This window comes from Nipponia nippon, unplaced genomic scaffold (genome assembly GCF_047370975.1).
Source record: "Nipponia nippon isolate SJK-2023a ecotype South Korea unplaced genomic scaffold, ASM4737097v1 scaffold_3, whole genome shotgun sequence".
NCBI lineage: Eukaryota > Metazoa > Chordata > Aves > Pelecaniformes > Threskiornithidae > Nipponia > Nipponia nippon.
In genome coordinates this window covers 115,245,017-115,271,436 of record NW_028262347.1, presented here as the reverse complement: position 1 = coordinate 115,271,436, position 26,420 = coordinate 115,245,017, and the positions used below count along the sequence as shown (strand labels likewise).

The 26,420-nt window shown below is 43.9% G+C and overlaps 1 long non-coding RNA gene across 1 annotated transcript; it reads right to left on the bottom strand.

The window, feature by feature from the left end:
* Nucleotides 1-11,336: 11,336 nt before the first annotated feature.
* On the bottom strand, nucleotides 11,337-25,954 carry LOC148054850 (uncharacterized). The gene is made up of 3 exons (XR_015706886.1): nucleotides 25,773-25,954; nucleotides 19,319-19,522; nucleotides 11,337-11,644 (listed from the first exon to the last, which is right to left on the bottom strand). It is a non-coding gene; the product is annotated as an uncharacterized LOC148054850 (long non-coding RNA).
* Between the last annotated feature and the right edge of the window lie 466 nt (nucleotides 25,955-26,420).

The following is a 26,420-nucleotide window of genomic DNA, read 5'->3' as shown; positions in this document are numbered from 1 at the left end:
AAAGAAACACTTCTTGCTCGGCTCCTGAAAGAAAAGGCACCAGCACTGACCTTCAAGCATTATGAAGCCCAGCAGCCCCCGCCCAGGCCACAGAGTAGGGTAAGATTTAAATAATTCTGCTCAGTGTTTCCTACTGGCTCCCTTAAAAAGCTCCTTTTTTTGATGTAGGCTTTGGTGGATACCGTTTAGAGGAATGGAGCTCTTCCTCTGCCCTTTGGGAAGCCAGATTTTGGAGAGAAGTAACAAACTTTCCTTGCGGCCAGTGAATGTAGCTGGAAAAAAAGCAGACAACTGGAACTTTTTTTAGATCTCTATTTCACAAGATTCTTAGCAGCAGACAACTGACCCTACAGGTTTGCTATGAACTGCCTCTCCTTCCACTAAAAATATACCAAGCATGATATGGTTGCACGGGCACGATACCAGGAACCAGTTGGATGTGCAGCCCAGGCCCCCGACCCAGGGCTCCACACTTGCTGAGGGGGATGGATGGGAAATGAGACAACTGCGAGACAATGCGCAAGCCTTCGCCTCTCAAAAAAAAAAAGATCCTTTGCTTGTCTTTTCTGGCTGCAGTCATCACACCCTGTGCAAGCACACAGATGCCAGCACAACCCGTCCCATATCACAGGAAGCGTCTACGTGGTCCGATGCAGACAGTCATATGGTAGCTCAGCCTCGCCGGAGCACTGGGGGCTGCTGGGTTCCTGAAGCCATTTAGATGCATTAGCAAGGACCATCTCAGCATCACTTAAGCCTTGGCAAGGGAACGTGACTGTACAGATGTACCCTTGACCAGGGCCGCTAGGTACTAATTCATGCATAGGCTGCCCAGCTAAACGGGCCTTACGTGCATAACGGAATAGAGATAATGATCTGTTAAATTATTGCTCTTTCCTTTCATAAGGTTTCCTGGCTGCTGGGTGCTGATGTTTGTAAGCACTTCAAGGAAAGCAACATTGATTTTTCCTCAGGTGGAGGATTTCAGGATGCCGCGTGTCTCTTGTTTGCTCCACCAAACATATGTCCGAGAGTCATGGTTTTGCACACATTGCAAGCACAGCCTGCATCAATATCCTAGTGGGAATTGTGATTCTAATTAACAACAGAGTCCTCCTAAAGGTGCCTCTATTAAGCTTGTACATAAGGGCAGTCTGCTAGGAAATTTCCCTTCCCTCTCACATGGCACAAGCTGTTGCCATCTGCAAAAGATATTGACAATAATGCTGAGCCTAAATTGTTAAGTGCACTGCTGCTGGGCTTGTGGGGAGAGCCACACGTTGTACAAGCCCTCTCTGAAGGGGCTTGTGTGTAATGAAATTCTGCACTTGCTTTTCAGAACTGCCAGGTTTTCAAATTGCACTTGTGATTGTCATCAAATTCAGCCTGTAAAAGCAAGCTGTGCATTTCAGATGTGAGGGAGAGGCAGGGAAAAAGGATCTTGGGTCCTGAAAGAATTAAAGATGACTCTGAAAGAGTCTGAAAAAATGAGATTGTGAAAATAAGTAACAGCATAAGTCAACACAAGATTGCTAGCAATCAGAAGATAATGGTTGTCTGTAACAATGTTTTTCACCCTACAAAATAACATTGGTGTCTAAAGGCTGGTCTCCACTCAGAATTTACTAGCATAATTATACTGCTAAGAACACCAGTATAGCTCTGTTTGGACACACTTATTTCACAACAAGAACATTCATATAGGGTGGAAATACTGGTGTAACATAAAGTATAATTATTCTGGTAAACTTCCCTTCCCTAAGGAAAAAAAAACTTGTCCTCTTCATTGTATGCACTGATTTTAGAAGCACTCTCCAACCCGCAGATGAAAGAAGGAGCACGCCCACCCAAAAGACAGGTCCCACAGCCTGTGTGCTTCTCTGTCTGCCAGGCTAGAACCAAAAAGCTGAGACTTACAGAAAAATCCACCTTTCCATGAAAGTTTGGAAGGAGGAGGTTGGTGGCCGAAGTGACTAAGTAACAGCAATGCCTTTGGTCTAGCTCACTGTTTCCTCTTTGCTGCTACAACGTGGGAACGAAGCTGTGGGATAACTGGGGGTGGGAGAGCTGCAATGGTTGGTCTGGGCAGTGCCTTTCCCTCAGAGGCTGAGAACTTAATATACAAAGCAGCCTGTGCCTCTCAGCCTTCTGGAGGAGTGCGGGTGGCGGAGGTTAACAACTGACCCTAACGCTTCTGTCTGGGAGTGAGTTGAACTGAGGCAGAGGCAGCAGAAATTCCTGCTGACGGGTCCAGAAGGGTCACCTACTGATAGACAAGCTCTACCCAAACTCTGAAGAATGTCCCTGCTTGCCAGTCTTGCTAGGCCACTGAAAAGGTGGGTATTTCATGGGGCTGCTCCGCTGCAGGATTTTCCACCCAGTTTTCTTCTGAAAAGGAAGATCCCAGCCACTGGACTTGGGCACTGTAATCCTGAAGGTCATCTGTGAGCAGTCTATGACCATTCCCTGCCTCAGCACTTTGCTCAACTCAGCCTGCAGTGACACAAGTTTCATGGGTTTCAACCACTTCCTTTGCAATGCTGCCTCATAGATATCCCCGTGAGGAATGCCATTTCCTTTTGCTAAGCTTTTCATGCTATTTCTAGTCATGCCCAAGTAGCTATTCTCCTGTCTGACTTACTCAGCCTTTGAAGACACACAGCTCCTAAGAGAGGCAGGTGCCAGAAAGCGCTCTTAGAAGGAGTCCAGCATTAGGACATGAACACTTAATTGCTGCAGGCCCTCAAGTCCCAAGCATGTTGCACCAAATCCACTAGCAACTATTAACAGCAATGAAAGAAATGCTGTCTTTTGCCCTAGAGACTCTTCGCTACTTGTTTGTAGCAGAGGGTTTTTGAAACAAAGCAGAGCTCTCATGGCCTGGATACAGACCAGAGTCAGTTCTGCTCATTGACTGCCTTCAGTTCCTCCCTTGGTCAGCTTTCTAACAGAGAGAAGTGGTTGCCCAAGACTCAAAGTTCTTCAGGTGTTGATTTAACCTGTGCCCAGAGCTGTGTCTGACCACAGGAACTTAAAATGGTGGGTAGGTATAAGGAAGAGCTTCTGGTGGAGGGAGTTTGGAGCAGGTCTGCTGCCTGCTCACAGCTGCTGGAAAACAGAGTGGGGCAGGGCACAGCGAGTGAGAGGCCTACAAAATAATACCGGTCATAGTCACTTCGAAGAAAACGTTGTGAATTTACCAGTGGAAACCCTTCAGGAGAGAAATGAGTCACCAGAGAGCCTCACAGCAGGCTACAGACATCACCCAGCTCTCAGGGAGGAAACAAACTCCCTTCATTGTGCAGTGCCGTGCAACCAACACATCTGCATCTGGGGAAAAGCATCATGTCAGGAAAGAGCATCCAGAAGGGATGACTGGTGACAAGCAAAGCAACTGAGATGCTTTGCAAGGACCCGAGGCCCTCTCACATTTTGCATGGTTTTACAGGATCCCGAATGGAGCATGTTGCCTTACATGATGCTGTCTGATGGAGGAGACCAGCTGGAGCACTCAGAAACTACACGGGCCTCACTGAGTGGCTGAGCCCAGTGTAGATAACCTGTGCTGGAGCTCAACTCCCAGATGGCATTAGGACTTTCATCAGACAATCAAAGGTCACACAAAACATGTACATATTTCAAAATAATCATTTAACACCCTCGGAACAGAGGTGAAGAGTCTTCTCTACACAATTATTACAGCTTTGTATAGCTCCAGTTGGTGAGAAAACCTTAAAAATGCTCTTTTTATAAAAGCAACCACAGAAGAAATACTTCCCTTCTCAGCTATCAGTCTGTGAACATCGCAGAGCTTGGGGAGACACCCTGGACGTCAGGAGTGAGAGAAGTCTACTAATTCCCCTAAATCATGCCTCCTGGTTCTTCAAAGGAAACAGCAGTCTCACTAAAGACATATTACTCATTGTCATTGAAATTTCTCACACAGAAGAGAAGCAGAGCCATTCCCCACCAGGTGACCCTGTAAGAGACATCCTGTACAGATGTGCTAACAGACCCCTACCCCAGCACAACAGACACCTTTGAATGATCATGAACCCCACAGGCACCTTCTCCCAAGTCTAAGTGCTTGGAGGATACAGCAAACAGCAGGGATTCCCCTTCCAGCTCTGCATGGGAGACTCATGAAGTCATGTCTACACTGAAAAGCAGCATCGGCTGTTTTTTTTTTCCTTAGTTCGCCCTAAAACAATCCTTTGACTTGATCCTGAACCAGTCCCATTCCTGTCAGGACACAAGTATATTCCAGCGCCATCTAGCCAACTCGCCTTAGAAACACACAGCAGCACCTGAAGCACGAAACCCCGTGCAGAAGTTGTCCATAAAAGCACAAAGGTCTCGCCACCAAACCCAACATCGAAGGTCGCACTGCCAGCTCTGGTCCTGATGTACACCTTGACTTGGTAAGTTTGCTAAAGGCCTCTTGAACTAAGTTGGCCAGTAAGTTCAGTGCTACCCAGAGACTGAGTTTCATATGCCTTTGCTATCAACAGAAAAAAGATAACAAGGGAGCTATCGTGGCTTCAACTAACTTTCATTTCAGGTTTTGTAGTTCCTTTGAATGAGAAGCAAGAAGTGAAACCATAGGGTGAGGATGCAGTGTAAATCCCCAAACAGATCTAATTAGATGAAAACTAGAGTCTCCGTCCAGTTCCGTAGCGTGGCTTGACCCTAGTGAGAGGGAAGACTTTGCAAACAAATCCAAGCATGAAACCCAGCCGGCACTTGGAGATAGGATGGTATGACACGCATGGAAAGAGAACCAGTGCTAACACAGACTAGCAGTTTTCATTAAAGGATTTGTTTTCATGATCAGTTTAAGCCAATGTGAGTCTGCTTCCTCCCTGCCATACATTTCCATCAGGTTTCTTGTGTAGGTACCAGTCATCACGGGGTTAGGTGCAGTGCCAGGCTGGCCTGCTGATCCAGTTGAGAATCAAAGTCCTGAAAAGGAAAAGTCTTCAGACAAGTAGAAACTAATCCTTCTCCCCATCCCAAGTGCCAGCACCAAGAAGGGAGGTGGCAGGAAGATGTACTCAGATGTTCAGGGGAGGAAAATGCTTCTTTTGGCCACAGTGCAAACGCAAAGCATAAATCCACACTCCTAACACTCTAGAGAAAACATTCAATTAGTAACAGCTAGCTAGAGTACATGCTCAGTGTCCCCACTGAGTACACTTACCTCAGAGGTGAACTTTCATGTGAAACATTAGATGACATAGAGGAAACCAGAAACTGAACTGCAATAGCAACATAATAGTACCACCTGTAAGGTGACATGTCTGAATACTGACCTTTTTTACTGAAAGTTCATTCTGCATCCGTCACGCAGAATAATAAAAATAGATATTTGCTTCACCAATTGCAAACCAACCTGCTTTGTGTGTACTGAGGATCCCCAGCATTGATATGATACAAATAAAAAAAAAAATTCCAAGGTAGAATGGTTTACTTCTAAAAAATTAACTGAGCCAATATTATTTGGGGGTTAATTATATATATACACACACAGATATATATACACACACACATACATATAAATATACATGAAAAGAAGGAAATCAATACACTGCACAATTCCTTCTGGCCTCATGTGGGTAAGGGCCACTGAATTTTAGTGGAAGAAGTTTCGTGACAGCAGATTTTTCCTTTGTGACAAGCACTGTGGTAGATGTCAGCGCGGGCAGTTCTGTAAAGCTGGGCTGATGTGAAACACCGAACATTCCAGTACTGAGTTTCTGAGATTACGGATTTGTCAATGCCTAATTTTAGAGAACATGGGAGTGGTACCCCTATTCCACTCACCTGAGCAATGTCAAATAATCTCATGAGCGTTCTGTACTTCTGAAAAGAAGTATCAGCCTCAAGTTGCTCCACCTTGGTTCACTGGTCACCAGAAACTGGCCACAAAATACTGTAGCCTAAAGCTGCATGTCAAAATGAGACATGCATTTGCTTCCCAAATGAGCAGTTCATCCTCTTTAGAAGGGAAAGCTGCAAGGGAAACACAACAGCTGCTTTCTCCTGCCTTTTGAAACCATAAAGAGATACTGTAAGCACTCAATTCAGAGGCTTGAGCCTGATGCCCTCTACCTTTGGGGTTCCCTGTCCAGCAGCGTAAACACCAGTTGAACGTGGGGTGTCATTTTAGCAAATATCTCAGCCCTGATGGGATGGTTGCTCCCAGCAGAGACTTAGCTTAGGCAGGAGCCATTCAGACATTTCCCCCCAAGCCTCTAGCACAGATGCCAGTCAGTGCAAAGGGTACAGGCGGTTCCTGGCAGTGTGGAAACGCAGCTCCCAACTGCCAAGTCATGGGAGAGTGACTTGAAATGGCCAGCTTTGCTTGTCCCTGGGACCACAATTTCCTCACTGCAGCATGTGGACGAGACTGCTTTTGCCAAACCTCTCTCCAGAGAGAGAAGGTAACAGTTCAACTTTCACCCGTTGTCTGACTCACCCCGTCCAGAAGACTCGCTGGACTGGCAGGAAGCAATGGCGTGATATTACTTACTTGGGTTAGAACCCATCACACATTTAAGAATTTAGCCTTTTGATTTGTACATGTTTTTTATTTTCATTTGAAAGGGTTTTAGTGCAGTTTGGAATCTGTGCTTTCCCAAACACTGGAAAAGCAAAAGGCTCAAAGCTTCAGTCCAGGCCTATCTCCAGGCCAGAACTTGGTGAGGAAACCACTGATGGGACCCAGTATTTCCAGTTTTTCAGCTCTAAATGCTGACAACAAACCTTCCCCCCTCCCTGATGTGACATGAACTTTGATACAGCTGCTTCAATAGGCACAAAGAAGGCGACAGCTGAACTGCAGATCTTTCTGTGTCACTCCTGCATCACCTGTGCCTGCATTAACCATGGTAGGGCTGGACTGTTCATCTCTAGATTTTCTAAATGAAAACAACGATGTATTTCTGAGGGATGTGCTTTAAAAAAAAAAAAAAGCCAGAAGTTATTGAGCTCAGCACAAGGATAAGGAAGATAATATTCTCTCTAAAAGCATGTTTCAAGTCTGAACAGTAACAAATCATTTCTGTGTTACAAACCAGGATAACGAGAACACAAATGGGGTTGCTTCTGAGAGTGATCCAAGTTCGTGCCACTGGAGAAGAAAGGGAAGTGCTGATTTTACCATGAATATTGAGTCAATCTGGTCTGCAACACCAAGGGAGCCAGGAAATCTCTCCTGGTCACCCATTTAGTTACCAGCCTCCCCAAATCATCACTTGAGCAATCAATATGGCAAATGAAGGAGTGATTTGGTGTCACACCATGAATCAGGTAGAAGTTTATTTAGGAGGCGCTTATTTACAAGTAGGCTACGTCTGAGCAAGTCTGTTAGGGCCAGTTATTTGAAAGTTACTAAGAAGATCACTGAGCTGATGCAGAGAAGGGCCGATATTTGGGTAGATTCTCTCTATTTAGCAAAGAGAGATACAGAAGAGTTAGCCCAGCAGCAGCCTTTTCTATATAATACCATCACAGTGACAGGAAATGCATGCTGTTTTCCGGCACTGAATTTCTAATTCTGGCATCTTGCTTCCCTCAAACAATTTTTGTCGTGTATGTAGCTGCACTAAAGCATTATTATCTTTTGAAAGCCTGGTTTGCAGCTTTTTGTGCTATAGTTGAACAAAAGCAGTTTTTTGGCTTCGTAAGGAGTAGTATATTATTGTTCCATCACTGGGAAAAATGGAGAAATTTCTTTTGAGGCAGAGAGGAGTTGCGGAGGGAGAGAGGGAGGAAATGTACGTCTGTAGCTTGTTACGTGCTTGATGGAGATGCTCTGCTGTTTTTGTCAGTAGCTGTACAGCTCTTATATAATATTTTTGAGCAATGGCCGGCTCAACCTCACAGAACTGTTTTGGTCAATGTTTTTTGGAAAGTAGGAGAGGATTTGAATATATCTGATATCTATGGGTAATGGAACAAAAGACAAAGATGATGCAGTTAAAGCTGCAGCCCACATACACAGCTTCTAAACACAATCCTTGAGAAAGGGATTTTATCAGCAACTCTTCCTTGGCTATGTATGGTAAAAGTACAACTGAATGCTGTGATGGCTAAGAATCCTAAGAAGTACCCAGGGCACCCCTACACAGGGAGATAATACTTTGCGTTAACTGTCCCCCCAGCACCACTGGTGGAGTCCCACCTGTATCCAGCACAGAGGCACAGTTTGCAGAGCGGGAGGGGAATAAGCATTGTCTTATACAAAAAATTCCTCTTACTAGAACAGCAGCATAGTCGCAAGAAGCTTTACAACCTTTCTGGTTAAAAACAAAACAGAAGCAACCCACACACCTAATCAGCGTAGTTACCCTAGTACCACATCCCCCTGCCACCTACAACAGGACACTGGGCTGGTCAGATGAGCACCTTGCAGGGAGGCCTGTGATTTGACATGCCAAACAAAGTATTTGGAAATTACTGGACAGCAGGAATCCTGAGCTCAATGTATGCCAGCCACCAGAGACAAAAATACCCCAGCATTACATAATACCTATAGCATTATTTACGGCATACGTATTTACCTAGGGGTAAAAGGGAATTACTTCTATTGTGAAATATTTTTCCTGCTTCAAACTTACCACTGTTCCAGTAAACGCTGAAAAGCCACTGGAGATGCCCCTGTTGATGCTCTACTCTGTTAAACCTGCTCTGGTGCGGTAACTGTCACTGTGTCTAAAGGTGGGTACTCCCTTTGCTTGTCCGTTCAGGCAAACTAAACATGTGGTACCGTAATTTGGGGCTTGCTGAGCAGATGACTGATTTGAATAGCCTGAAGTCTGTCTCTAATAACTGCACATCAGTATCCAATGATACTATTCCTATGATTCCAGGATACACCTAAGGCAACCAGCTGCTTTCTTGGACGGTCCCTTTCAACTGCACCCTCAACTCAATCCAGCACACTTGCAATCATTTCAGCTCCCATGTTTGAAGCTGGTGTGCTGATGCGTGCGTAGGGTGCAGTGTCATCGGGGACTCCTCAGTTCCCCAAAGTACCAGCTGACATCAGGAAGGAGAAACGAAATGGTGAAAAGTCATTACTCTGTGGCATTAAACCTTGAGATTGCATCACGTGAACAAGAACAGCCTCATAAACCCCTTTGTGCCTACCTGGGGATTTGCAATTTCAATTTTTCATTTATGAGCTATGGCCAAATTTAGTTTCAACCTATGACACTCCTCTGTCGTATTTGTTCCCATCTATATTCTTGATTCATCCAAAATTAGCCTATGGCCCAATCTAGACTGTAACAGTCAAGGACTCAATTACAACTTGTGTTGCAATCAGGTCTGGGAACAAATGATTTCCGTTTTGTGGTGTTGATGGGAACTGTGCCCATGAAAACTTGAACCCAGACAAAGCCAGATGGTCCCATCAACTCCCTTGATGGGAGAGAGGAGCGGTGCTGGCAGAGCTGCTTTTGCACTGTTGTGCTGGACCATTATGAGAGCAAATTTCTTTCTCCATCCTTTAACCCAAGCTCACATACACATTTTTGGTGGTGGCACATCTGGCTCTCAAACTTATTGTTTCTCTGACTGACAGTTGGCAGAGGTTGGTGGGTGATTTTCATGACAAAAAGGCTTTTGTTTGGCGCTCCTTTCCAGCTAGCAGATGAGAAGCAAAGACACACAGCAATATTCAATGAACACAGCGCAGCTCTTTCCAGGGATGTTTTCTTTTTGAGTCTTTTCTGTAACAAAAATAGCTTTTTCACTGAAGTCTACACATTTCTGGAGAATTTATATATATATATTTTATATATATATATATATATTATTTGTGTTACTCCTCCAGAATAAATATAGATTTTATATTTTAGCCTATCTCCTGGGAAGACTATTCAGTTTGAACAGCCTCCCCAGAAGAATCTCAAAAATGAACTGAACAGATTGAACTCAAGCCTCAACCTCAGATTCCCCTAACCAGTCTAAGCAAATTCAGCTCAGGTCTGAATCTTATAAATGTGAACCAAACAAACTTCCCCATACTGCTCTGAAATAGGGAATGACTGCCTGCATTATATAAAAGATTATTTCAGTCTTGTACAGAAATCTGTTTGCCCAAGGTCGCATGAATATTCTGGCAGAGGCAAGAATAAAAATCTTGATTTCTTGTCTCCCGGTCTGCCCTTTAGGCAACTGAAACCAAGCAAGTACCCTGGGGAAGGAGATATGCAAGCACCATGCCAAATTGGGAATAGTGGGGAAGAGAATTTGACATTGTGACAGGACAAATATTCTCTTCCTCCTGGGAACTGTATCTCTAAGGCCCCTTCCAGCAGATGCTGGAGCTCAAAGAAAAGGCTGATCTTTGTTCTTGTACCTCGGAAGCGCTGGGAGCCCACAGACAAGCCGTAAAACCAGAGCACCAACATTTCCCATCCCTTCGCTGACATCCCAGGAGAGTTCACATCTGACATCAATTACTCCACTCGCTCCAGATGGTTTTCAACTACGTATCAGCAAATATTTAAGGTGTGTTTTTCCTTTTTAGCAGCCACATTTCTCTATGGCTTAAAGAAATGCCCATTAATGAATGGATAAGAGGGAAATCAATAGAGGGGTCAGAGGAGTGTGTGATTTGCTCCCACATCTCACTTCTCAAATTGTTTCAAGACTTCAACTGCGAAATGATTCTTCAGCACATTAAAAAGCATTAAAGCAAAGCTTGATTCCAGGCTTTAGCTGCCCAGCGGTGTCCTCTTGGGTCTCCCAGCCCACCAACCCCAGCAGCTGGCACCCATTACCCCAGGTTCTCCCATCATCTCTGGCTGGTGGCACCGCACTGACTCCCTGTGCTGCTTTCATTGCTGTACCCCGCTGTGATACAGGCTGGTGCTGAAGAGGAGGCTGCCTTCCTGAGAAAGGCCGGACAAACAGAAGAGGGGCTTCTCACCTTCCAAACTCAGGAAGGTACGCCATCCCCGCAGCACAGCTGGCCCTGCACTGCTGTGACAACCTGGCCATCAACTACTGTCCATGAATCCTACTTTGCAGTGCGGCCCTTGTGTGTCAGTGGGGTGACTCCACTGCCACGGCAGAGTCTGGAAGATTTATTTTTTTTATCTCCCTCTGAGAAAACCTCCACGAAATGACCAAGTAGCACCTGGCTGCTGAGAGGAAGAGTGGGCTGCTAAAGCTCAGTCATACCATGCTCACTCAGAAGCACCCTTTGACAGAGGACTGACAGGCACTGACAGCACACTGGTTTCCTAAGTTTGAATTTGGGAGGGGATGAGGGTATGCAGTGGGAGGAAACAAGTGTCTAAATGTGGAAAAGGCACGTGAACTGTTAGACACCATGCTGTCAGGTGAGTAATCGAGACTGTCTGGGGCTTGCCTGGATTACCACCATTGCAGCAGTGCCTAGAAACACTGGTCCTGGGCTGAGCTGCCCCACGCTCCTCAGCATGGCGCAAACACAGAACGAAGACCGCCCTTATGCAAAGAGCTTAGCAGAGGATACTCCAACCCACGGCACCATCAAAGCCGCTCACCTCCAGGCGCTGTCAGTACACACAGTTAGGAAAAAAAAAATCCATCTGTAAAAGCCTGTTGGGATCTTTGGACAAGACCGAGCGCCCCTCCTACATGGCATCTGTAAGAAAAAATAGGTTATATTGCATTGGCCTCTGAGGATAAGTCCTCATAATAAAGCCTGGGCCTGCTTAACTTAGCAGGCATTAGTACTGACAAGAGTTCAGGGTTCATCAGTCAAGCTAATTTGTTGAACATTACCCTGCTGTTGCTTATCTGGGATAATCTTTCCTGCTGGAGGAGGGCAGTGGCAGGCTAATGTGCTTGGTCCCCCTTTGCATGAACTAGTTTTATCTTCCAGCCAGTGCTCCTGCTCTATTATAGCATTTCTGTTTAAAGGTGGCCACAAAGAAGGAAAAACGTGTATCAGTGTCCTTTTTCTTTCTATTTCATGATGTGCCAAGGAGACAAAGGTGGCTTATTTCATTATGAATACTGTATCTCTGCAGTTTCAGCAGCAGTACCAGAGAGCTGATATCATGATAGAGTGAAACAGAAGGTTTAGGAGCAAATCAGTTTTGAAAAGCCTCTGTGAAATTTGTTTTTGATAACCCTGATTTTCATTTATTTTCCCAATACACACTTGGGAGAAAAAGTTGTGTGGGAGATATGCCTGCCTCTTCCCTCAGGAGCTGAGAAAACTTTTACTCATCGATTCACTTGTGAAATTCTCCAGCAAAAACAACTGCCTGAAACCTTTCAAAAAACACACAACGTGCAATATTAGACGGACTCCAAAAATAACCCTTCCCTTGACAAAGCCTTCAATGAAGGCAGCGTAAATTGTGAGACCAGACTGCTTTCGCAGGGAACCATCAATGGAATGGAGCAGGGGAAGGGCTGAGGGACCGCGTGTTCACTGAAGCATATGGTTACCAATTTGCTGGACATATGTTGTATTCCCCACAGGGCACAAGAGGACTTTTGGATTAAAGGGTGTAAATCAGTGGTTATCACCATAAAATAAGTTCTATTCTAAATGTACAGAGTCTAAATATATACTTTTTTCTCCCCAGAGATCTTGTTCCCTAGTCTCAGCTCAAAAAAACCCACCAATCACACTGTGCATTGCTTCTAAGAAAGAAAATGAAATTAACTGTTCACACAGACTTTCTTCCCTTTATTACAATACTTTTTAGGTGGCAGGGAGAGACAGAAAAGGGCAGGGAGAAAGTAGAAAGATAGAAAAATGTCTTGGGACATTTTATCCCATAATTTCCAGAGGGAGCCATTGATCACAGATGTGCTTTTACACCACAGCAGCACCTAATTATTTTTCAGGACTGTTGCAATACATGTTTAGGAATCTCTGAATAATAGAACCATATGGTAACATTGTCAGAAGGAGAAAATAGGAACCCAGTAGGCTGGGGGGAGGGAGAAGGCATTAAAATGTGCTGGCTGTAAATAGAAAACAATTTGTCAGACAAAGAATGAGGAAAAAGCAGGAATGTGAATTGTTGAAGATAAAGATTTTCTTCACATTCTCTGGAGAAGATTCCAAGACCCTCGCTCTTTGTTTCCCAGCCTTTTTGCTACAGTCATTCCCAGCCTGTCCTGTGCTGTCGCAAAATTTTTGAAGGACTGAGGAGGAGCTTGGACAGTTGCTTTATACCAGGCAGGAGACCTGGACACAACATGCACAGGGAGTGCTGGATGTGCCATTGGTTGCGTGAGGTCTAATGCTTCCATGAAAGCTTCTCCTGGTGTCCTGAAAGGTGCTGAAGCAGCTCCAGAAATATGGGAGGCTTTGCCATGGAAGCTTTTCACCTGGGACAGTGTCTGTCTGGACAGAGGCTGTCCAGGCAATCCTGGTGTCTCCAGCTTCACAACCATATGAACACAGACTTGAGGCACCCACACTCTTTCCTGAAGAAGTGAAGCCAGGAACCACTGAAGGGTTCAGCTCTCACAGGCACACTGAAAGAGCTCCTTTTAGGCCCAAGAACTTCCACCTCTGCCCAGAGCAACTCAGAAACAGATGGACAACACATATGGGAGGGGGTAGTCTAATAACGTTCATGAGGGTGTCAACCCTATTTTACCTATATTATAATTATGGTTCACCCAGAGCCCAGGACCTTCTGATGCTCCACACTTGCAGCTGGGCTGCGAGATATCCCCAAATCCTCCTGGATAAAATGCTGACTTAGAAAGAAGAGAGCTGCCTGAGGAAAACCCATGCCCAGTAAGCGGTAGGACCATGCTGGAACATTACCACAGATGAGCTCCCTTCCCCTGATTTAATCCACACCTTTATTGCAAAGTGGGCAGGTCAGAACTCAGCTTCAAAAGCAGCCTGGGCTCTAATCTGCCTCACCAGATGGACAAGAAAACACACACTGGAAGTGGCATAAGGGCTCCTTCTCTAAGTGGTTACAGGATTGGGAGCTAAGGTAAGTTTCCAGGATAAACCTACAACGCAGCACCAAACACAGGAGAGGCACACATACACGTAAGAGGAGGCTTTTTCCATCACACAGCTTGAGGTGAAATGACTCCACATGGCGCTGATCTGCGTGGGCATTGCAGTGCAGGAAATCCACCCAGCTGAAATCAAGACATCAGAAGGTGACTGGGGCTGTGTGCAGTGGTGGAAGGAGCCTCTCCTGAACAAAAGGATGCCACTGCAGTGATCACAATGTCCCCAGCATGAGGTAGGGGCAGCTGTAATTGTGCAAAGTGCTCTTTATCCATTACCCTTCACTGAAGCTGTGTTCTTGATTGTGCCTCTCAAAAAAACCTTCAGGGCCACTTCTTTCTTGTCCTCAGCAAGATGCAATTTCCTCTCTCCTCCTGGAGAGTACATTTAATCATTCTGCAAGGGACCAACAAGTTTAATTGGCCCAAGGAGCTAATTTTAGATCTTCATTCCTGACTTCAGATTCACTTCAAATACACTTTATGAACAGGAAATATAAATGCTAACAGTTGTAGGGTCACATTTTTCCCAAGGGACCCAGAAATCCTCACTGCAGCTATGTTCTTTTGAATATATAAATAACCAAAGTCACAAATGATAATTGTTAGTTATCTGCCTAATGTGCAGAGAGCATCAGGTAGCTAGATCTCCAGAGGGCAGTCACTGCAACCACAGCTGATTGCAGGCACAAAATTGGAAACTGCTTCCCACGCACAGGCCCATAATGTCACTGAAGGATTGGAAAGGGGAAGGAAATATGAAGGCCTGTGTTCCTACCCTCAAAAACCCCCAAACCTAAAAAAGCCGAAGAAAAGCCAAGAGAACTAACTACCTAACCTTTGACAAATCCAAAAATGACTAGTCAGTCTATTAAAAAATAACTACAGATGACATTAAGATATGTTGCCATCATCCTTGCTTAAATAAGTATGTTTCAAAGAAATAAGAACAAACTCTTCATGCTTATTTACTTTTCTTTAGTTAGCTATAAAGGCACTAGTCTAGGACCAGGTAATAATCTCCCTACACACCAGGAAACTCTCTACAGGCTGGTTTACTCTGCTAAGGGTCAGTTTACTGCTGATAATTAAAGCAGTATAATGTTTTTCATTGACCTGTCGTTAATCTTGGCCCACATAAATCCCTCTGGATTGCCTCAGGTGCTGGCTAAGCAAGGTAGTGACCGTGTGTTAGCCAGGCCTAGATTCAACTGTTTCTCCCCATCAAGATCCAGACCTATCACTCTTCCAAACACTTTCCAATTTGACATTATCTTTTTGCTTTTGCTTACCATTACCAGCTTAATCTCCCTGTCCCTTCTGGCTTTCTTTAGCAATTACCATTTCCTAGATTTCTCTTTTTCACAACATGAGTTTTGGATTATTTTCTTGCCAGATTTAGAAGTCTGCCCAAGCCAAACCTCAATGTTGATTTCAGCCCAGGTTTTTAATCCTCCTAAATCAGTTTGTATTGTCTTTTGTCAACATTGGTTGTCACAAAACCTCTCCTATCTTGCCATGATCAGCTTTTAAGTATTTTGTTAATCTTTTTTGCTCAGGGCAGAAGAGGAACATTTTAAATTTCCAGCTTAGCACCAGAAAAGCCCAGCACACTGCTCAGGGGCCAATGCATTGCACAGGAAATATGTTCCTTATAGACATTCCTAGATAATAGAGTGGAAGTTGCGTGTGACAGACCAAACTGTTTTCTTAGTGATTCATAAAGGATTTGCATCTACAACAGACACCCAACATAATAATTACACGCCTAAATCCTTAACAAACCACACCACTGAGAAAGACTTCCCAGATTCATTTATTACAAAAAGGTTCAAGTGATAGCTTCTGCTGCTGCTGTGCTTATATATCTGACCTAGAGACACTGCTTCCAGACTAAGAGCAGAGTTTCAGTTTTCATGGCTCGTTTCACCATTGACTTATCACTTATTCTTTTATGAGGGGATTGCAGCAAGTGCCAACAAAGAAAGTATTTTCTGTAGATGTCCATGGGAACAAGAAAAAGACCCAGAGCATACTCTAAAAAAAATAAAATACATGAATAAAGACTTGTTGCTCCAGACACAATGGGGCAATAAAAAACCAACACTGTAGACTAAGTAGAGAAATTCATTGGGTACTTTGTATTACTTAGGTTTCCCTATCTGCTTGCAGAGATAGCCCCGTTCCCTGAACTGCCAGTATACACAAGATTGCTTTAAACTGTGTGGCTATAACACAACCACCTCAGATAAAATATAAGGCTTTCTAGATGGACAGCAGTCAGTCAGGGGAAGCCTTCTTAATGATGATATGAATTTGAAACCACTAATTTCTTAAAATCATGAAGGTGACAAGTGGATTCAATTAATTCATCCTGTGATCTTCTATTAGCTGTCCTTGGCCTACACCTGCTATCAAAGTTTTCTGGGCAAGAATAGCCTCCATGGGGCTGAGGATGGGGGCTTGTACACGCTCCTTTGGGATGCTGGTCTTGGAGTCCAGTCGTTCCTGAACCCACTCTTGTCCAGCACCCTTTGTGTCTGAAGGGGATAATTTGAGGCTCAACTCTAAAAAATGGCCACATAAAACTGGAGATGGGATGTATTTTCAGTCTCTGCCATAACGCTAGTGAGTAGTGGGTATGAAGCAATGGATACACATTTCCATCATGTCAGCTCTGCTTAGCATCCTTTCACAGTTTTTTTTGTCACACCACTGACTAACCTGACAGAGACTAACATAGCATGAAGCAAGGTAACATGACTGAAGAGCTTGGGAGATATTAGACCAAATACATTGCAATGAAATTTGTACCACTAACTGCTTTCCCTCCCTCCTCGTTTTTCTTGAGAGGAACGCAGGTGGGGAGGAATGTGGTATTCAAAACCAGAAAGGCCTTAAAAGCAAATCATGTGAATCCCTCAGTCCAGTAACTTGAAAGCTGGCCTTTGTTTTGGCAAGTTTCCAGCAGTGACAGTAAGCTGAGAGGGGAGAAGAGAGGACCTTGGTCCTAACCAGGGCCTTTCCTGTGCTGACAGTGTAGGCTCTGCTGCTGTTCGGCGGAGAATCCCCACAGATGACTCAATGAGCTAGACAATGCTTATTAGTTACAACCTTCATTTTCTTCCCTTTATGCTAAACCTGAATCTGCTCTCTCTCCAGAACAAGGTCAGACCTGGGCCCTTCCCTTCCTTTCATTTCCTCCCCTGATCCCTATTTTAAACATTGTTGTTAAAGTACGACGACCTAAAAAGTTCTCTTCATTGGTACCCATAAAGCCATCTACATTTTGGGGCATCAGAAGGAAAATGATGCTACTATCCACAGCTTTCAACCCTTTCCCCTGACTGACTCAGGTTATCCAGCATCATGACTCTCCATTTCTTTCTTGGCTCCTTGGCATCCTTGGGTGCTTTATTCCCTGTGATGCAACCAAAGAACACTGGTTATGATATATTTCTGTTTTAAATTACTCCAGTTTTCTTAGTAGGCCTTTTGCTGAGGAACTGCTAATTCCTTCAACCTTCGTGTCATAATGATACTGTCTTCCTGAAAGAAAGAAACAAAGGAAAGACAGACAGAAAGGACAGAAAGAAAGAAGAATACAAACAACTTGCTCAGCATTACCACCAATATGTACTTCATAACTACAGAAATGTTCACAAACTCCTGCACCAAAACCTAGCTATGATTAACCAAAAGAAAGCTATTCTGTAGCATTATTAGTGACAATAAGGGGTAAAATTACAATCAAGTTTCAACTGATTCCACAGTACTGCAGCTCCATTACATTGGTATCTTAGTAAAGAAACCTTAGACATCTATTTAAGATGAATTATTTTTTCCACAGAAATACTCTTATGAAATGTCCATAAAATGAGAAATAATTAACGCGAGTGTGATACTGCTACTATTTTGTTTTCACAGAAATGGTGTCTACAATGTCTGTTGGGACACAGAAAATATCAGATTTTGCAACAAGCAAACCTTCTCATTTTTCTCTCTTTATGAAGTGATTTTCTAACTCAGGCTAACTTAACAATATCTTTCTACTTCTTGCTTTTTAGTTTGATTAAAATTCTCACATGTGCCTTTAACTTCCTGACTTGCCCTGGACTTTACATGTCTTGTTTGAGGTTTCATTGCAACCTACTTTCCCACCCCTGATACGTCAGGCTCTTTCCACAGCGTAAAAATAAATCTTTTTTGGTGCTAGCCGTTCAGAACATCTTCTGGTGTTCATACTGTTCATCCACCCCTTTCAGCGTTGACTCATCTCTGTGACGTCCACTATTATCTGTCCTGTCATTTCTAATCATGCCTTACAGCATTATGATGTGTTTTCCCTTCCACAATGACAGACAGATAAGGTTTGAAAGAGAGAAGTGATAGAAAATAAAGGCATTTCCTACTGATCTCATGTCAGCTGGGTTACTCCATGATGACGTATTTTTCATCAGAACTCCCACCAAAACCAGAGAAGACCTCTCTTGCTCCAGAATATCAGCCTTTCTTTAGCTGGATGTCCTTAATCACCATTTTTTAATTCGCTACATTCCCACTCAGTACTGTTCTACGCATATTTTTGTACTTGTGTAACTTTACCCGTTAAAGTTGAGCCATTTCTCTATGAAATGTCTATAAAACATAAGCTTTAAAAAGGTGCTTATATGTCAGGAATAAGTCTTACTAACGTAAGGACCTCTATTCCCATTTAACTACACCCGTTACCAGAAGGCTTATACCATGCAGATATGCCCACGTGTACACAGGCCTAGCCACGCTGGCGCAGATGCTGCGCATGGACTGGGCACAAACGTGTGACAGACACCACTTCTGGCCCTCCAGCCCTCCTGCGACAGGGTCACCGAGGGTGGCTTTCGCCCCTCAGAGCTGGAGGCTTTGGGGGTAACTGACTTAATCAAAGAACACAACAAGTAGCTACATGGAGATGTTCGACTGAACCTACTCATGCCAGTCATTGTCCTTGCTAGTTTTATGGGTTTGGGCAGAAATCACATGAATACCCATGCTTGTGTGGCTGTTACCAGAAACCAGAGTAACCCAACAGGTTCTGCCTTAAGGAACAGCAATGCACTAACACAGGGAGTTTCTTTACGTGAGATAGATGAGTGGATAACAGGTGGTACTTAACAGACCTGAAATGAGTAGTGAGAGAGTAGGATGTGATAAAAAGGCATTATTTAGGGACACAGAAAAGAGATGAATCAAACCATTGACAACAGCAATCTGAGGACAGATAGCCTGCCCAGGAAATAACAACAGGAAAACAACATTTTATATTGTCACCTACTGTTGTCCTGCAATCGCCTTACGGCCTCGTCTCACTGCCATCAGCAGCCATTAGCACTGTCGCTAGCTCAGCACTCTGCTCCCCGATTTCCCGCTTCAGTACAACATGTACTTCATGCTCTGATCGTAACTCTGCAAGGAGGTATGTTACTCCCACCGACGCTTCTGATGGAGAGGTCTTTCACAGTTCTCCTGGATATCGTATCTGTGAAAGACATCTTAGATATCATACCCACATACAAAATATTGGAAGAATTCCTGATAAAAATTAAGTAAAATCGTGGTGACCTACAAAGCAAGCCTGAAGGCATCAGCCCCACTTCTCGCTGACCTACAACACCGGGAAGGTAAATTATTGCACACTAACATTATGCTTGGCTCTTCCTGTGAACTACAGGGGTGGCAGCCTCCCAGAGCTAGGGACAACAGCAGAGAGGAAGACTGGCAACATTCAGTCCACTCCCACATAGGCTGCAGACCCTCAAGAGAGCAGGTCTTTGACAGGGGGAGTTTCTGACCTCCCATCTTGCACAGCCCATGGTGGGTGAGCTCCACCACACAGCTCGCTCTCTCCTCAGCCTAGCCTGAGCTGAGGTTTCAGCCACACATTTGTGTTCTGCTCCAGGGCCGTTTTGGAAATTTGAGGGCAAGGGAACCAGCAGCCTTTGGAGACTGGTCAGCAATACCAATTCATACACCCAGACAACTGGACTGATCCAAGACAGACCATGTTTGGGAAAGGGAAAGCTGCAGGGAACCAGCTTTGCTCAGCAGCAGGTGATGTAACGTCTCTGGAAAGCAAGACGGGCAGAGAGCTCTGATGCGTCCTCTGTCACAAGAGCAAGAACTGGGGATGGAGGATATTCATACAAACGTGGGAAAAAGCAGAACAGAGGGAGGAAGGAACAAGCAGACGGGGAGGAGGAGGTGCTGAAAACCGGCAGGGGAACAGCTCTTTCTGGGAGAGAGTAGAAAGGATTTTGCGTTGAGGAAAGCTGTCGCCAGTTATTTTTGTACAGATTTTAAAGTTCACCGAACCCAGCTCTGGAAGTTGCATGTTGTGTTTTTGGCTGGCAATATCAACATACCATATGGAGAAGCCTCAGTTTGAGCTTTACAATATTGTTTGGATTTCATATTGACGTATTTTCATTACTGAACCTGCCTTGAATTGTATGTTCTTTTGATGTGTGATGGATGAAACTAACCCATAAAACAAAGAAGCAAAACCTAAAGACAACAAAAGAAATGCACAGGGAAATTCCTGTATTTTGAATTAGACCTGAAATTCATTGACTTTAGCATCCTGTCTTTAACACCATCTACCAGACATGGTAGATTCCAGACAAGAGGAAGAGGCAAGAAATACTATACTACTGCAGATATCATGGATGCTGTTTCTCCATCTGTTTGTCCCATTATTATTGGACTGCTTCCCTGTTTTAGGGATTTGCTGAACTACTGGGGTAAAGGGGGAACAGTCTAAAGATAGACCTTACATTTACTGGTATAATAAGAAACGAAGGGCAACAGCTCCCACCTTCTATGCTGTGAGAAGATCCCTAGCAGAAAATAACCTGGAACAAAAACTTGGAATGGATGAAAGCATAGCAGCTGATGGGAGTGAAACGTACAGGGAACAGAAGAACTGGAGGTCCCAGAGACATGGGAGCTGAAACCACTTTCTAGTTTTACTACTTGTAAAGCTTTTCTCTTGTCATGTTTTATTCTTCTGCTGAAATTGTGCCATATGTACTTTGAAGAGCTCAGGGCTTTTGTCACTCCAGACCACTGATCACAGCTACCAAAGGCAAGACTGTCAGGTAATTAAATGCCATGCGTTAAAGGTCAGCAGCTAACCCGCTGACCTGATCACAGTGCTTGGTGTTGGAGCCTGGGGACCCGGTCTAAGGTGAGGAGAACAACCATGGCCTTTCAGGTCAGCCTAGCTAACACCTGAACGGAGCTGCTGAGGAAGAGCAGGGAAAGCCAGAGGGCGGGTGTAAGTCTCCAGCCATGAGAACCACTGTCAAGAGAGAAAGGCAGCTTACTTTGCAGACCCAGCATGCTCTAAGGATATCAATTACACAGATTGTTGTCCCCAGGGAATATGAGAATCCCAAGAAGCAACCTCTGAGCTGCACGGAGCAGCTGCAAGAATACAGGGGAAGTCTAAGGGAGGCCAGCTTCATGAGGCCAAAACGGGCATTTGTATATCTGAACCTGGTTTGGGTTTTTTTTAAATAATGTATTAAGATTGCAAACTTCTTAGAACATGAATACTGTTGACTACATTCTTCTTGTGCTTAACACCTTGTGTCCTTGTCCTGCACAGGGTCTCTCATGGGTACTGTAATACAAAACCCAACATCCAACAGTACCCAGCAAACACCCTGTACTTTATTTGAACCCGACAGCTGTGCAGTGAAAGATTTTGCATTTTGTAAACCTCTCTTCAGCCAGCCACTGTCCCTAGTTATAGTTTTTGCTACAATCTGCATTTTAATAAACTATACTTTCCTCTGCTAATTACCATCAGCAGCATGAAATCAAGCAGCAGTAAAAGGCCCTCCTACGCACCTCTTCCTCCTCCTTGCAGCCCATGCCGTACCAAACCACATATTTGCATTTTCAGACACTGCTTGCCTGAAATGTAATTGAAGACATACAGATCATCTGTTTACAGTAACAAATTACAGTAATTTCAGTGAGGCTTTCGTGACAGCTTCACTCCTAACATGGCTATTTTTGATATGCAGTTAAAACACAAGAAAGATGATGGTGAGATGATCAGAAAGCTTGCAGAGATGTTAGATGAAGAAGGAATGCTGTAGTAATCTTTGCTATAGATATAAGAAAAGCTGTACTCAAAAGAGAGCCTCTTTTCCCTTCCTGGAACTTCAGATGAGGAAATTACAAGTACGTGATTGCAGCACTGTACTGTGTGATACTACATCTCTGTAGCTGGTGTGGGTTGTGCTGTGCAAGGGAGAACCCTGCTAGCCCTGATCCTGCTCCAAAACCTCTGAGCATCTCTCTAGCAGCAACTCCTGTACTCCCTTGGCATCTCCATCTATTCCTTAGCCTTTCTACAGACTACAGAGTATATCCATCTTCCAGGTAGCTGCAGGAGCCACACAACACAAGTTCAAATTGCTGCTGGATTCACCTCATGAGATTTTCTACTATGGTTACAGCCTCTGGTCTGCATTTATTAGGGCCGGGTGACACAGGGTGCCCAGCGCTCTGCTGCAGAGCCAGAAACATGACAACCTTTTTCACTGGTCTCCTGTCACCACAACTTGCAGAAAATGTGGTGCTGGTAAACATTTAGAAAGAAGAGTGGAGAGCAAAGTGAGTTACTCCACTGTGGTTGGAATCAAAGGATCCTTGGAGAAACAGCTTGTTCGTTACACTTGGGCACTGGCAGAGAAACTTAGAGACCAGTGACCAACGCAGAACAGGTCTCTGATCTCCCCGTAGATATTCACTGCAGGGAAAAGCTCCATTGGATTCAATATTTTCATGCTTTCCCTGCACAAGTGGGAAAAAGCGTTGATTAATTTTTAATTTGCAGTGAAGGTCACAATTAAAGACTGAAACTATACCTTAGGGAAAAAAGAAGAAAAAAAAAAACCCGCTGCCCTTGATAATATCACTGATATCACTTACTCAGACTTCAGTTGATGTGACTGATATCCCACTAACCTGCCTACTTGCTGCTCAGTTCCTAACACTCTGCTGCTGGTGCTTCTGAAAAATTTTTCCACCTCTGTTTGTGCTGGAGTTGGAGCAGTGGGACAGAGAGAGAAAACAATGCTGCTGGAAACTCAACACTATCACTGTGCCCTCATTTCTACTTGTAAGAGCACTTGTGCAACACTAACCCAGCTCTGTCATCTCATAATCGTTAAAGGTATTTATTACCACAAGCACTGCTGAGGTAGGAAGCAGTCATATTGTTCCCATCACAGAGCAGATCAGATAATTTGCCCAAAGACACCTGAGACAACTCAGGTCTGCCAAGCCAAGGCGCAGTGCTATGCCACCTTCCGACTGGTTCAGCTGATCTCTGTTCCTCTCTATTTTCTCCCATGCTTTCAGAATATCCACCAGTTTATTCTCAGTTATAAAAGAAATTAAACCAAACAATTATTTGCACAAAGAACAGTTTTTCTACCAGAAATCACAGCCAACTACATTAAATCTTGAAAATATTAAACGTCATTCTGGAACCCAAATACTCCCTGACTTTCACTAAGTGTTTTGTTAAAGTTCTTTAAAATAAGCCATAGTCCAAGTCCTATTAACAGATCACTGCTGTTAGCAAAATTCTTTCTTGTCATCACATGAGGAAGAATATGAAGCACTGATAAAATTACGTAGATTAATAGGACATAGCAAGCATTACTCAACTACTCTGACCTCATCAAAGTAACCCAGTTACAAAGCTATTGATCAAGCGGAGACAGCTGGAAAACACAGTTGACATTGAACACAAGTGGCTTCCATGTGCATAACTATTGATTAAAAGACTAAATGTACATAAATTAGGGGTTTTTTTTGCAGGGATGTAGCTATAATGAACAGCAAAAAGTTTCTGTATAAAAGAAACAGTAACCTGGCAAGACAGAAAAGCAGCATCTTGTAGGCAGAAGACAGTTCTGGAAGAAAGATACTAAGTTCTCACACTCGTATCAGAAAGATAAGACTTCACATCTTTTGCTTTTTAAGCAACAACAGGTTACATGCAGATGAGACGTAAACAGAAAGTTTCTATCAAAAGCCTGGAATTGTCCCATTTATAAGGCAGATGAATTGACCCAAGAGAAATTCAAGTCGGCAAGGCAGTAAAGCAGCCTTGCAAAACTGACTTTATCATTTTCAGTCTGGTAGATTTCAGTTATATTTTTGAACTTCTTTTCCCCATCTCTGACCTTCCAGACAGAAATAAAATACTGATCTTCAGGAGAAACAGCCAGGTCAACCCCCCTGCACTTATCCGAACCCTCTTAGCACGCGGGAGGAAGGATGGTTCTGTGGTTAAGTCAGCTGAGACTCGGAGTCTGTTCCCAGCTTCCTCTGTGACTGTGGGTGCCTAAAAATTATAAATCATTCCTCTGATAAAAGAGAGGCTGCAGAGGAATTTCATTCATCAGCATGCGCAAGCATGCTCAGATACGGAAGCATTAGCATATGACAAAGTCTGTATGTGCAAAACATCTGCACGGTACAACTACCGCTACCTTTGAGTTCACCCCATAGAAATGATGCCAGATCGCAGACACCCCTCATACTCAGGTATGCTGCTGCAAAGACAGGGTCAATGTGCACAGTGGGATACGATGTGGATTGTACTGTTCTGCCACAATTAGTCACAAAGTTTTCATTTGACCCTCATACAGGATTTTACTTAAAAAAAAAAAAATAATCAATCACTCAAGGGAAAAGAGTGTCAAATGGAGATACCAGCCTGGCAGACAAGGCATTACTGTTTATAGCCAACAATGTCCATTACAAACACGAGAAGCAAGAAGCTGTGAAGCATATATTGCTTCAGCTGTATTTTTACCTGTATTGCCTACAGGCGTTTCAGTTTCCCATCTCTCACCTATTTGTACTGTGTCTACAAGAGTTATGTGAGCTGGTGGCAAGCTCCGCTATCTGTCATGCTGAAGTTGAAAGGAAATCAGAGATTCTCAAATAACAAACAAATAAATTGGGGTAGATAAATCCTTAAGATGAGCCAGCATCTGACAGACAGAGCCAGAAAACTCCCCTTCCTCTGCCTCTATTTCTGTAGCACACCTCTAAAGAGAGGGCTCTGCTCCAGTCCACCGCAGAGTTCATTAGGAAGACACTGCATGATGCATCAAACGTAGGTGTGAGTGGGAAGCAAAGTTCATCATTTCACAAAGCATTTTGCAAATGCTTTTCTAAGCATGTGTAGTATCATTTGCCTCAGCTGTTTAAACCCTTGCACTCAGAGCTCTGCTCACTAGAGTACTTCAAATTTAATTAAAGCTTCATAAATATTTCTGTAAAGAAAGCTAAGTGAATTCTGTGCAAGCAAAAGGAACCAAACTGACTGACATCTCTACAAGCTGAATTCCCTGATTTACTTACAAAGCAGTCCAAGGGCAAACACAAAGCCAATTTACCTCCTACACAATATACATCAACCTGAAGAACCCTCTAGGAAAGGCAGGAAAGAATGCATCCATTCATTCATTCGTTCACTCATTTTCTGTCCTAAGACTACCAGCTAAGGAGATATAGTTGGGGAGGGGGAAGGAAAATAAAAACTCTGTGTGAGGCAGAACCCTGCCTATTACAGGGGACTTAATGAAGGCCACTAAATTATTTTAGATTATCTTTAAAAAACAAACCAAAAAACTAATCCAGGAGGCATTCAAAAGCAGGCTTTCTAATAGGAAAAGGATACACACACCTACCTATCCTGCCCTTAGATGCTTCCTTCAAGAAGAGAGATGGAGAACAGCACAGAAAAGTTACATTGCTGCTAGAGCCGTATGAACCTTTTCAGTTGCAAAAGTGCTTCAACCTCCAGATACATTAGGAGGGAAGTGACATTTATAGCCCCAATGAAAACAGAAAAAACAAAAAGCAATGAAGAGACCAGTTGTTTCCCCTGCCTTCCTTCCTCTCTCGCCTCCCCGTAACTCATATACCCTCCAGGAAAAAAGATTTGACTCTCCTTTGACTTTTCAGAGCAGCTGGTCTGTCTCTAACAAACGAGATACCCAGCAGAAGAAGTTTAGGAGTGATGGAGCTGCTGAAGAGACCCAGCTGACCCCAGGGCATCGCCTCCCCTCTATTGGAGAAACCCAGCCCTTCCTAAATGCCAAAGTTGAGGCAATTCCCCACAGCAGTTCAGGGAAATCTCTTTTGTGGGATGTGTATTGCTAATACTTCTCATCATTGCTGAAATCCCGCTCTCCGTTTCATTTGAGGAATGCAGGGACAAACCACCCGCTCCTGTTTTGTCCATTACACCACTGACAACTGCTGTGAGCCTTACACACGCAAAGGGCTATGATTTTAGGTAGAAATTTTAAAGTAGTTTCTAACAAGCAGTATTT